Source organism: Ruditapes philippinarum, unplaced genomic scaffold, assembly GCF_026571515.1.
Source record: "Ruditapes philippinarum isolate M1 unplaced genomic scaffold, ASM2657151v2 ctg3084_1_1_1_1, whole genome shotgun sequence".
In the NCBI taxonomy this organism is placed as follows: Eukaryota; Metazoa; Mollusca; class Bivalvia; order Venerida; family Veneridae; genus Ruditapes; species Ruditapes philippinarum.
In genome coordinates this window covers 31,756-44,861 of record NW_026860108.1, presented here as the reverse complement: position 1 = coordinate 44,861, position 13,106 = coordinate 31,756, and positions in this window count along the sequence as shown.

Here is a 13,106-nt window from a genome sequence, read left to right as displayed (position 1 = left end):
TATAAATCAGATTGCCGAGTGTCTTGATGTTCTTTTTCTTTTGTATCATAAGCAAAATTAAATACACGTTCCCTGTTGTAACAATATGACATCCAAGAAAAAGGTAACCAATGAACCAGCTTCTGAATGTGGCATTTCTATCGTTATTCCTGTCGTCACAAAAAGTAGCCCCAGAAAAAATGAGTCAATCAATGTGCACAGTTGTGATAAAATGTAATGAAACATAAAAGAGATACAAAACATTAGATGTTTGGAATATTTATGCAAGAATTTGTTTCACAAACATTTTAAAGAATATACATTGTCATTTATCAGTTTTAAAGAGTAGGATAGTCGTATTTAAGTCATTTTTATTTTTTTTATCCTAAATATTTTACATAACTAATTAATTTAATTGTTCTACACCATTATAATGGTCATTTGTTTTTAAAGATAAAGCAGATTAGCTCATTTTGAAACAGAAAAAGTGAGCATAATGTCACTTTAAACGTTATAAAGCTATATCTAATGAAATATTGTTATAACTTTTGTATTGATAGTTATTTCTAAAATCTTACAGGGTTTCACAAAAGATATCTTGCTGATTTAAAGCACATTTTGTATGTAAAGAATGAAAAAAAAAATTTTCAACAAAATATTATACTGCTATTTTAGTTTGCAATGATTACGTGCATGCATCAACCACTTTTTAGGGAACTTACTACGATTTTTCTTTCAAACGAGTAGTTTTAATATCTATATACTTGAATAGGGAATAATTACGATTAATAAATTTTGAATACATTGATTCGCCAACAAACTTACAAAGCAGATATCTATCATGTAAATTTGAAGTTTTACAGCTTGATTTTCTCAAAGTCTGATATAAATCTAATTCTATTATTATACTACATGAATTATTCTTTTTCTTTTATGTATGATAATGAATGTTATTATATCAATGCTGTTGTAAATGTCAATAAAAATAAATTTTATAAATACTTTTAAAATAGTTTAGTTTATTTTTTTACACAACCATAAATTTTTATGATACTGCATTATTTGTTAAAAAGTTCCTAAAGATCAAAATTAAATGTTTCAATATTTTGAAATAGAAGATTAGGATAGTATAAGCCTAAATAATAACAGGAGGGCCATGGTGGCCCTGAAAACGCTCACCTGTATATAGGCCCCCGGGCTTTTATTTGTACAAACTTGGTAGACACTGACGATGTTTCATGCCAAATATGAAAGCTCTAGATCTTTCGGCTTTTTTAAAGATTTTTTTAAAAGTTTTTTCTTTCGGTTGCCATGGCAACCAGAGTTCTGCATGGAATTAAATTCTTTTAAATAACTTTTAAAGTTGACTACCAAAGAAACATTCCTGTGACGTTTGGATGTAATTGGCTCAGTGGTTTATGAGAAGATGTTGTTTAAAGTAAAAGCATACGGACAGACGGACGCCAGACGAAAAGCGATCACAAAAACTCACCATGTCACTTTGTTCAGGTGAGCTAAAACACTGTATAATAATAAACTCTTTAACCAAGTGCTAAGATATTCTTAATTGATGGTGTTTTATGCTGATTTCATTAAACAATGGATGACCACAGTTTGAAACAATTTACATCCAAACATATATGCAAACATAAATTTTCTATTGGCAAACTAGTTATAGATGTAGATATGTTTCAGTCGAAGAAAAGAGTGTTTTGTTTTAAAAAAGATAGTTCTATTTGTTTGCTCTAAAAACAAAAAATAAACATGCACAAAAACAATAACTTAATAAATAAGACGAATCGAGCATTACAGAAGAAATTATCAGCTATATGTCAATATTTACATAAAATGACAAATGTTTTTCTTCAGTGACAATTATCTTATAGCAGTGTGTGTCAAACACTCTAGCGATATGCACATTATTTTCTCTGCTGCTAAAAAAAGATGATCCTCTTGAATGTTAGCATACATAATGTTAATACTTGGTAAGTCCACCATTGTTCAGAACAACCTCGAGGAGAACATGATGTATATGGTCAAAATAGCGGCCACATGCTAGACTGTCGAGATTTTCCCAAAACTTTACAATACCCACGACAAGTTCCTGTTCCGTTTTAGGATTCACTTTGGGATTTATATCTTGAGAAGAGGCTGGTTCATCCATCAGTTTTGTTGTCATATTTTGCTTCTCAAACCATGCCTGTAGACTTTGATTTATGTTTAGAGTCATTGTCCTGAAAGAATAGAAATACAATTAACAAATAACAGTAAAAGTTTATATATATAATAAAAACTGTTGTTTTTTTATGCCTCCAAAAATTAAAATTTGAAAAATTTGGTATTTGCAAATGGGGTACTGTAATTTACAGATGGCGAAGTGTTAAAAATGATGTTTTACAAATGGCCTAACTATAAAAATATATAGTCCGCGATGACACAAAGAAAGATACTTCATATGGTCTCGATGTGGTTAACGTTTGACTCAAGGTGCATGGGGTTTAGTAGATAAGGAGCGGGCATGAAACCCAAGTCACATTCAAACATACTTGAATATTTTAAATATAATGTAAATTAGTTAGTTACTTCATAACGTCTTTTGACGACTTTTAATCCCCTTTTGAGACCTCAAATAGTAAAAAAACGCTTTATTTAGCTCCCAAACACTTGTTTTTGTTTTGAGAAATGGTGCTAAAAAATTGAAAATAGATACATCAAGGTGTTGCCAGAAGGGGGATGTGCCCCCTTCTGTTTCGGGGGTTTGAAGCCCCCTTATCGCCAATAAAATTTTGATTATGTGACAGGCTAACAAATGGCCTCGGGTCGATCGTAAGGAAACGTGTACCCAACGTGGAAAAGCCTTTTACTCTATATTTATCCATTGTGAAGTTTCAGCACTTCCTGGTATCATCAAAACTGAGCATGCTGTTACAGAGGCTATGGTTCAGTCGACATCAACTTTTATCAGTTCTGAAGCATTCTTCATAGTTCCATAGCATTTTTAGCTTGTAACCGGAGGCTTTTCAATGAAAACGGTCATTTTTCACAATATGCTCATGCGGTAAAGGGTTAACAAACCCATTTTATAAGCATGTACTAACCCCTTTTTGAGGTTTAATATTCTAATGGCCAGTTATGTGTCTATGTGCCGTTAAAACCGAAACAAACAAACAAACAACACACAATCGTTTATTAAAATGAATCAATCAATAAATGTAATGTTGTTGTTTGTGAGAGCATCTGCCGGAAAATCATTCACTATGATATCATTGACAAAATAACACATACAATTTCATAATTTTCAAACGAACGAATTTACCAGAGAAATTAATTGTTGGAATCTAATTTGAAATGGAAACGTACGTTTTCGCTTGTTTCACGTCATCATCTATTCTGTCTAATTCCACATGAACATACATTAAGCTTCATTTTGAAAACGTTATTCACTAGTATTGTGCTGTTGTGCCGTAAAACCAGTCCACCTGGCTGTATATTTTATTCCATTACATCATGACAGTTCCAAATCAACTACGTTGAACGGAAAATAAGTATTAAAGTATTATGTTATTTTGGATGCAAAATTAATATGAATAATTACGGATTTCATTGTTTTATTAAATTTATTTTGATTTTCTGTTTTTCAAATATATTATTCACAAGTGCCATTGAAAAAAGGTTTGGCAAAAATGAATTGTATGTTAATTGGTATGCCATGATTAATAAAATGTATATTAAATTGCTACACAAAATGTTAACAATATGTTATGGTGATTCCCCTTACTTCACTGAAACATTCATTGTGATATCATCGACAAATTTACCCAATTTCATACTTTTTCTAAACAATTCCACTAGACAAATTGTATTAATTATTGGAATTTAGTTTAAAATTGAAGTGTACATTTTTCATTGTTTCACGACATCGTTTTATACCGTCTTATACTACAAAAACATATACAGTATGCTTCATTTTAAAAACTTTATTCACTAGAACTGTGTTGGTGTGCCGTAAATGTGCCGTAAAACCAACCAAACAAACACAATCGACTTTGAAACATTATGGTTGTTGACTCTCTAGCACCGCCTGAGGCCTAAATATTTTAAGACATTATTCATTGTTATTATGGTTTATGATCTCTGGGCAATGTTAATGTAGGTGATACTTGACAATGATAGAAAAGGTATTCATATAAACCATTTATATCCAACATCTCTTTACCATTTTACACCAAGTTCTTTTTACTTTTATACCAATCATTTTATTCATATGTTAATTATATAATTTATATATAAATTATACTGTCAGTATTTATCAATCTGCCCCAAAATTAGTTTCTTACGTATGTACTTCCATACAATGGGTAACGGTCGAGTTTGCCGTAATTACTGTAATACATACACGGTTGCTGTAAATCTATGAAATTTACATGTTACTAAAATAAATGCATATATTTCTGTATTATTAACTGTATGAGACACAAAATGAGGCATGGGAATATAGTTACTAAAATCATTGACATGTTATATGGCCTAGCTGCTCGGGTTATATTTCTGTTTATATAGGGTCATATTACCTGTCAAAATCTTTATAACTAATAATATATTTAAAAATGTGCAACAGCCTTGTTAATACATGGTGATGATATACACGTGATAATTATCCACTGATAATTGATGTTTTATGTTATTTTCTGCATGTTACATGTTATGCAATCGAGTTAATGTAGAAATTTTGTTTGTTTGATTGGATTTTACGTCACACAGACCTCATGTGCCCTCCCGTGCATTATTTCAGGTACGAACGGGCACTTGCGTAGAACAACTGACGTTCCGTTAGCTGGCTGGGATGAGTAACCAGAAACGTTAGCGATCACGTAACCAACACGTTAGTTATTTCTACGATTGTTTTTGTTGCATAACCAGAAAGAATCGTTACGTTTTCGCTAATCAGTCGTTAGTAAAATTCATTAACGAAATAGTTGTGTAAGTGATAAGGGTATACACAGCATTTTGGTACCCCCTGTTATTTGCTTTTCCTGCATAAATCAATAGCACGTACAAATAATTGTTTCAAACTGTTTATTGATTGTTTTAAAAATGTTTGAACAAATGTACAGCCATATATATCTGTGAACAAAGAGCTGTTTCAAAGAAACAGTTTACACTCTGTGTAAATTTTTTTTATTTGTTCGTATGCATGTATACCATACGTTCGCCGTAAAACGCATCTAAAGAAAGCAATCCTATGTCGTCGGATATACAATACAAAACAGAACAGAACATTATTTTATTTTAACATGTACATAGTACATAATCATTCTAAGTGTGATAATACATTGATAGAAATGCATAAACAGTACAATTTCTATACTAATTTTCAATGATCTTGAAGACAATGTCACGTTACAATTTAATGATGTTATATATAGTACGAGCTTCAATAATTATACTAGATTGTTTTGTTTATTTTCAAATCAACAAAAATTGATATTATAGTGTTGAGGATAAACTGTTTTGAACGTAATTAGATATACATGTTTATATAACAGATATATCATCAGAACAAATCTACAAGTTACTTAAAATTATTAAATGGAATTTGTATGTTCTTTAATATATTTTAGTTCATTGCCTCATCTTTAAGATGTAGAATATTTCGGTCTTGGCAAATTATATGAGTGTGGTTAAATAGAGGGGTACACTATATAGAGGATATTTGTTTGTTTGTGTGTAAGATGAAATTTTATTTCATCGAGTGGGCTTTAAAAACAGTATTCTCACGAGTGGCGTAGCCACGAGTGAGAATACTGTTTTTAAAGTTCACGAGATGAAATAAAATGACATCTAACACAACAAACAGACAAATTTTCTTATTATTTTATGCTTAAAAACAAGTTAAAACGAAATTTCCATGATTTTAACGTTAATATTAACATCTGTTTCCCCCATTGAGAGCCCCATTTAGTCGGAATTTCTCATTAAAAACAAGAAGTCTTGAGCTGAAAAATAAGTCCGCCAGTCAACGTTAAATGACGGTGATATTTATTTGTTTTATTAAAAAAATATGAATGATCGCTTGTTTTAATACTAAAAACAAACAATTCTTGTAGGAGAAAAGTCGAACCATCCATCTATATTTCTGTTACTTACTGCGAATTTATATTAGACCTGGCTTTGTAAAATGTAAACGGCAGCCATTTTTTTAAAGTTGTGTATTTCATGGGAGGAAAATAATTGTGTAAGATTCAGAGGGATATAATTTGGATTTGTTAGTCATACACCTTTTTAAAAGAAAGAAAACTTGATTGAGGATTGTAACAGACAAAAAATAAGTGTTTACAGATGTGAAAACATTCAGAAAAGGAGCTAGGAAAATGGAAAACTTGGAAGCTTGCTCAAGAACGCTGGGATGTTTTACTTATTCTTCGAGTGAAGGCTGTGACAATGCTTTTTATTTTTTCATAAAGCATATGGCAGTTATTGCTCGTAGGATACTTTAATATGCCCAAATGTCATCAAGAGCAGTTTTTCATGGGGAAGGAATGTATTTTTCAGACTGTAAAAATGAAATAATAAAAAATTAGAGACGAAATTTGGTGATTGGAATTTGAATGAGTAGAAGTAAGTTTTCTTCTTTTTATTACTTCTAACATTTAAGTTATGTATCAATTTCAGCTTTGCTTTTTCTTTAAACAGCCGAACATTGTCAGAATTGTCAGCCAAAATAAAATTGAGGTACTTCATGGGGAAAATCTTATAAAAGTAGTTTCGTCATTGAAAAAAGTGAAATTATATTTTGATAATTTTCACTGTGAAATTATCAAATATATTTTTCACGGATAAATCAGTAATCCACTGAAAAGCATAAAATAAATAAGAGTTAATGTTAAAGTGCAAAGGAAATAAAACTCAATAAAATAATAATAATTTTAGAGATAGAAAAATGTAAAATTAGTCCTCAATGAAATGCTTAATATTAAATTTAACTTGATTTGATATTTCTTTGTGATGAAATACATGTACATTAAAGTTTATACACAAATTAAGAGAAAATGTCCTTTCCTTCTAAAGGCTAATTATAAAAATTTTAATAAATGTTACTTATTTTTTTAAGAATAAGGTAATAAAATAGTTTTAAACTTTATGATTGTTGGAAAATGGCAATAATATCATTGCTAATCGATACTTTTAAAAATATTGACGCTAAATAGTCACTTTGTTTTGATTTTAATGATGCAAATGAAGGAGAGAACTGCTTTTTCTGTAAAACTTTCATTACATAACCTTTGTTACACACTAGTGAAAATATTTAATAAATCTTCGTATGTTGCTAGCTTGAAAAATACATTGGAAAACAAAGCAAGTTTCTATTAATAAACTTTACTTTTTATGAAAATGTGCCCTCATCCAAGCCCAGGTGATGGTTAAGGGGCATTATTGGAGTAAAAGCTGGAGACTGAGCATGTATTCTTAGCATAATAGTTGAGACAATAGTAACGTGTGACGCACTTTAAAAATGAAACCGGAAACCCCAATTACGTGACCGCTCCATTCCCCGGAAGTGTAAACCAGCTGATTGTCATGATTTAAAGTAAAGCGTTGTTGGCAAATATACATAAAGATTAGGGTACAAGAAAAGATATAGAATGCAAAACGGCAGGACGTATACATGCTCAGCCTCCGGCTTTTACTCCAATAGTGCCTCTCATCCATCACCAGGGCTTAGATGAGGGCACATAATTTTCGCAAAAGCCTTTGGCTTTACATGTATACTTAGCATCTTTAAAGTTTCTGTCAACAAAGCCTAATCTCTCAACAATGAATATAACTATATTCCTATCTCATCAAAGGATTAAACTGCACAAACACAAAGTTCCCTCTCAAAAACAAATTTATTAAGACATATTCAAAATACTGTAATCTCTACATTCACTTTAATATGTATCAAAGAAAAGCAGAATTTTCAATAAAACAAAGTATCAAGATAAAACTGCCTGTGCGAAAGACATATCCCTTTTTTCAAGTACCGATCTTTAATAGAATTTATAAAAATTACTATCTGACTTCGAGTCTGCAGTATCTAAAATAGACTTAAGAGAACACTTTCTAAATGCTGCTGATACAGAGGCTGATCTGAAGGAGAGTGCCTTAAAAATCCAGTATCAATACCTGCACGATCTAGCACAGACCTCAACCACCTAGCTACAGTGCTAGTTGTTATCTTCTCAAAGGTAACATAAGATATCAACAGCTGTCTCGACTTTCTCAATACCTTAGTTGCCTTAATATACAATGTATGTGTTAAAATTACACGAGAATTGCAGACTCGGTTTGAGTGCAACATCCCTCACGCCCCCTAGCTCGGCTTGAGCGGTACTCAAGCTTTTCTTTGAGGCTATCAATATCTTTCTGGGATAAATTTTCTATATCAAGCTTGTTTTCTTTACCCATATTAGCCTTAGTAGCCTTTTTACTGCCTTTTTTATTTTATTTTCTTCTTTCTTTCTGAAAAGATTTACAATTTTTACCTTTCTTCCCATTATCTTTTGAAAAGTTGGGTTTCCCAGCCCTTACAACAACGGACAGTCTCATTCGGTTTTTCGGACACAATTGTTACAAATGCTCCCACATCAAGAACATTATGTTCAAGTCCCAGAACTCGAATTATCTAGGGTTATTTTATTTTATTGGGTTATTCGCCCTCACTCGAGCTCTTTATAGTTTTAAGGACTACGTTCAAAGAAAGCTCGAAAACAGTAAAAGTAAATACAAAATGCACGGCAATTTAAATACAAAAACTTACCCTGTTAAACAGGAAAAGAAGGTAAAATAAGTCAAAAACAATTACAAAATACTACTGTAAATACGTGTTGCTGATACCAGCGCAAAAATCATAATGACAACCAACTGGTTTACACTTCCTGGGAATGGAGCGGTAATGTGATTGGGGTTTCCTGTTTCATTTTTAAAATGCTTCTCACGTTTCTATTGTCACAACTATCATGCTAAGTTCACATGTAAAGCCGAAGGCTTTTGCGAAAATAATAGAGTAAATGAAAGGTATACAATGGTTTTCTTAATATACTCCGCTGAATTTCATTATAACCAATAGCGTCAAAATTTATCAATATACTGTGTTACACTCTCATTGTACATGAATGTGTATATGCTGAATTCTGTAATTTCACTTTGTATATAGAATTAGTATAAGTTCTAAGTCTTTTAAGTATTAAAAAAAAATTGAAACTTTAATGTAATATAATATCTTTTTGATTTCACACAAGAAAGAATGTTATGCATTGTTAAACATGCAATATAAAAAGTGTTAGCTTGTTTCGAGATTACACAAATGGGTAAGAATACTATCACGTAAGATAACTAAGCCGATCAAAAGTCGCTTTGTATTCTCTATGTACGTTGATGAAATTAATCAACCTCCTAAGAACATATAAATATATGAGAGTCCAAAGTCTTTCAGTTATCTAAATACGCTAGCAGCATGGCGGTCATTGTCTGCGGAATGAAAAAACAACATCACTTAAAGATAAAGATATTTGGAATAATTCTAAAAATCATTAAAATGATTTACGAAAGAAATGCTCACTCAAGTTTAATGAGTATGGTAACGTATTATTTTGAAAATGAATGCAGTTATAATAATAATAACAAGTGGTTATTCAGTAATTCTTGAAAGTTGCAGACCTTTACAGTGTCGATGTATCTGAAAATACAACACAACAAACACACGTACTAACAAACAAATAAACAAACAACTCTGTGTTAGCACTTCAAGGATTAATTACATATTGTATTATATATACTTAAAGTCATATAGTTTGGTTTATGTCATTTATTCTTACAATACTGGCATCCTCTATTATTTCTTTTTCAGAATCATCACGTGTGTGGAAAAACATTGCTTTTCACGCATACAACAACCACGGACATCTTTCACAGCTTGGACCCCATCAAAAGATATATTTGAAACTGTCATACACAACTTAGGTTACGGATATAACAAACACTATGGCATATTCACAGCACCATCTGCTGGCTTGTACATGTTTTCATTCTCAATGTTTAGAGATAATGGGCGCAATAATGCTTTGTTTATGGCAGATATACTTGCAAACATTCAAATATAATTATGAAAAGATGACTATTCAAATTATGCCCAGAGTTTGAATACTATCATCGCCTATCCTAAGATAGCCGACACGGTGGCTGTTAGACTGGCATGTTGCACTGGTTCGGTTATTACGGCGATCGTTTTACATCCTTCAGTGGTGTGCTGCTGAACGTGTAACACTTTATTAAACCGCCAGACACAGATGAAACAATATTTTACGAAGATGACACCGTTTTCTTCCCGATCCTATATATATTCAATTATTATTTTTGTTTATTTAACAATGAACAGTATAATACGATAATACAATTTTACAAGTCTTTAATTATATGATTTGATGACAGTCGATTTTGTTTTCAACGGACGCTTACACCTTTTTTGCATGATTCATTTGGACATTTTTGTCTTGAACGTTAACATAATATACCTTTTTAGAAAAGTTTTACGTTCTTAACTTGCCTGTATTGGACAATTTTATTTGAAATTTATTTAATGGTAAGGTGGACCAGTTGGAAAGCAGGGATTGGAAGTTTAACATTGAAATAATAAGGATAATATACCATTATATATAATTCTATTGACAAGGATGTCTTGAAAGTACAACAAACAAATAAACAATGCAGCTACTTATGAGAGGACATCTCGAATTCTCATATGTAAACACTTTGTTTTGCGTTTTGTTAATGTTATTTGCACGTGTTTGAGAAATCTGTCCAAGTATTGTTCATCCTTATAATAAAGTATTTCCTGCAATATTTGCGTGATTGACGTATTTCCGTACCTCCGTACATTGACGATTATTTATAAAGTGTGTCCAGTCTATTTGCTCGAAAATGTTCAACATGTATATGAACCAGCGTGAAATAAAGTAGCTGTTAATTTTGTTTTCCTGTTAATGTGCAATAATTGAATTAAGAAATAATATCGGTCTTAGCAGAAAAGAAATTGTATAGTGTTCTGTGATATCTCTAAAGCATTTGACCGTGCTTTGCATAAAGGTCTACTGTTTAAACTGCATCAGTACGGCATTACAAATAATTTGAATAATTGGATTGCTAGCTATCTTAAGTCGAGGAACCAAAGCGTTTGTTGGTTCTTTTTCTGACACAAAATTCATAAATGCTGGTGACCCTCAAGGATCTGAGCTTGGTCCTTTTCTCTTTTTTTTTATTTATGTTAATGACATTGCTGAAAACTTACTTAGTTTGACTCGTTTTTTTGCAGATGATAGTTCTTTATCAATAACAAGCGATGATTCTTAATATATAGAAATAACTCTAAATATAGATCTTAAAACCATTACTGAATGGGCAGACCAATGGCTTGTAACCTTTAATCCTAATAAGACAGAAGTATTATTTTGTTCTCTTATTAGTAATGAAAGACCTTTTTTTGTACTTTAACAACGTTTAACTTAATGACACTCAACACCACAGGCATTTGGGGTCAACCTTAAGTGATGATGGAACTTGGCATGAACATATTAATAATATAACTAACACGGTGTCCAAAATATTAGGTTCTATGCGTTTATTAAAGTTCAAATTAAATAGAACAACACTAATTCAAATTTATATTTCCTACATGAGGCCTTTATTAGAATATGCTAGTGTTATTTGGGATAGTTGTACCTTATATGAAAAAGAAAAAAATGAAAAAATGCAATACGAAGCTGCTGGGTCTTTTTAGCAGATCGCCTTTTAATGCAAAAATTATCAATGATGTATTTAGCTAAAAATGGGGAGCTTTTAAGTTATCTGGACACTTTGTTCCCAAATTTTGTATCAGAAAATAGCCAATATAACCTTAGAAATAACGAAAGTTACGTAACAATAGCACGACGAACAGAAATATTTTCTAGATCATTTTTACCGTCAGCAATTTCGGCATGGAATAGTCTTGATAATGAATCGCCTTCTTTAGTCTTGATAATGACTCGCCTTCTTTAGATGTGTTCAAAACTAAACTTAAGGATAAATTCAAATCCACACTTGTCCCTAAATATTATTTAATTGGAGAAAGATTAACATCTGTTTACCATGCACGTTTAAGAAATAGATGTAGTAATTTGAATGATGATCTGTATAGAAGTCACTTAGCAAACTCCCCTGTCTGTGAGTTTTGCAATATCGAGGAGGATGCTGAACATTTCATTTTGATTGTAAACTTTTTGGTGTTCAAAGACTCCAACTTTTCACTTCCTTTCGCCCTTTTCATCAATTTAGTACAAGTACTCTCTTTTATGGAAAAGAAAATTTATCAGACGAGGAAAACTCTTTTTTATTTTATGAGGTACAAAAGTATAAAATACACATAGATTTAAATAATAACAAATAAGTACATGAAAAATAACAATCGTTGTTCCAATTTAAATTCTTCTAATTCCCGTTATAAATGACATATTTTGACAGCCATACAAACCATCACATACTGCAAGTGCTTGTGACAGTCACACTTAAATTTGCTTATGTCATTTCAATAAGTCCCTTTTAGGGGTAAACAGAGCTAAAATATAAAAAACATTTAGACATCTTCTACTACGGAACTAAAAGATGGATGATCATCAAACTTTGTCTGTAGCATTCTTTAATAGTCTTTTATCAAGTTTGCTCATATTAATTTGATTGGCCCCTTTTAGGGGTCTCTAGGGATAAAAATAGAAAAACCTTTAGACATCTTCTTCTACAGAACTAATTGATGGATGATCACCAAACCTAGTCTGTAGCATACCTAAATAGTCGTTGATAAAGTTTGCTCATATTAATTTGACTGGCCCTTTTAAGGGGCCGCTAAAGCTAATTATAGAAATACCTTTAAACGTCTGCTTCTATAGAACTAATTAATGGATGATCACCAAACTTTTGTCTGTAGCATTCTTGAGTAGTCTTTTATCAAGTGTGCTTATAATAATTTGGTTGGCCCCTTTTAGGGGTCTCTAGGGCTAAAAATAGAAAAACCTTTAGACATCTTCTTCCACCGAACTAAGTGATGGATGATCACC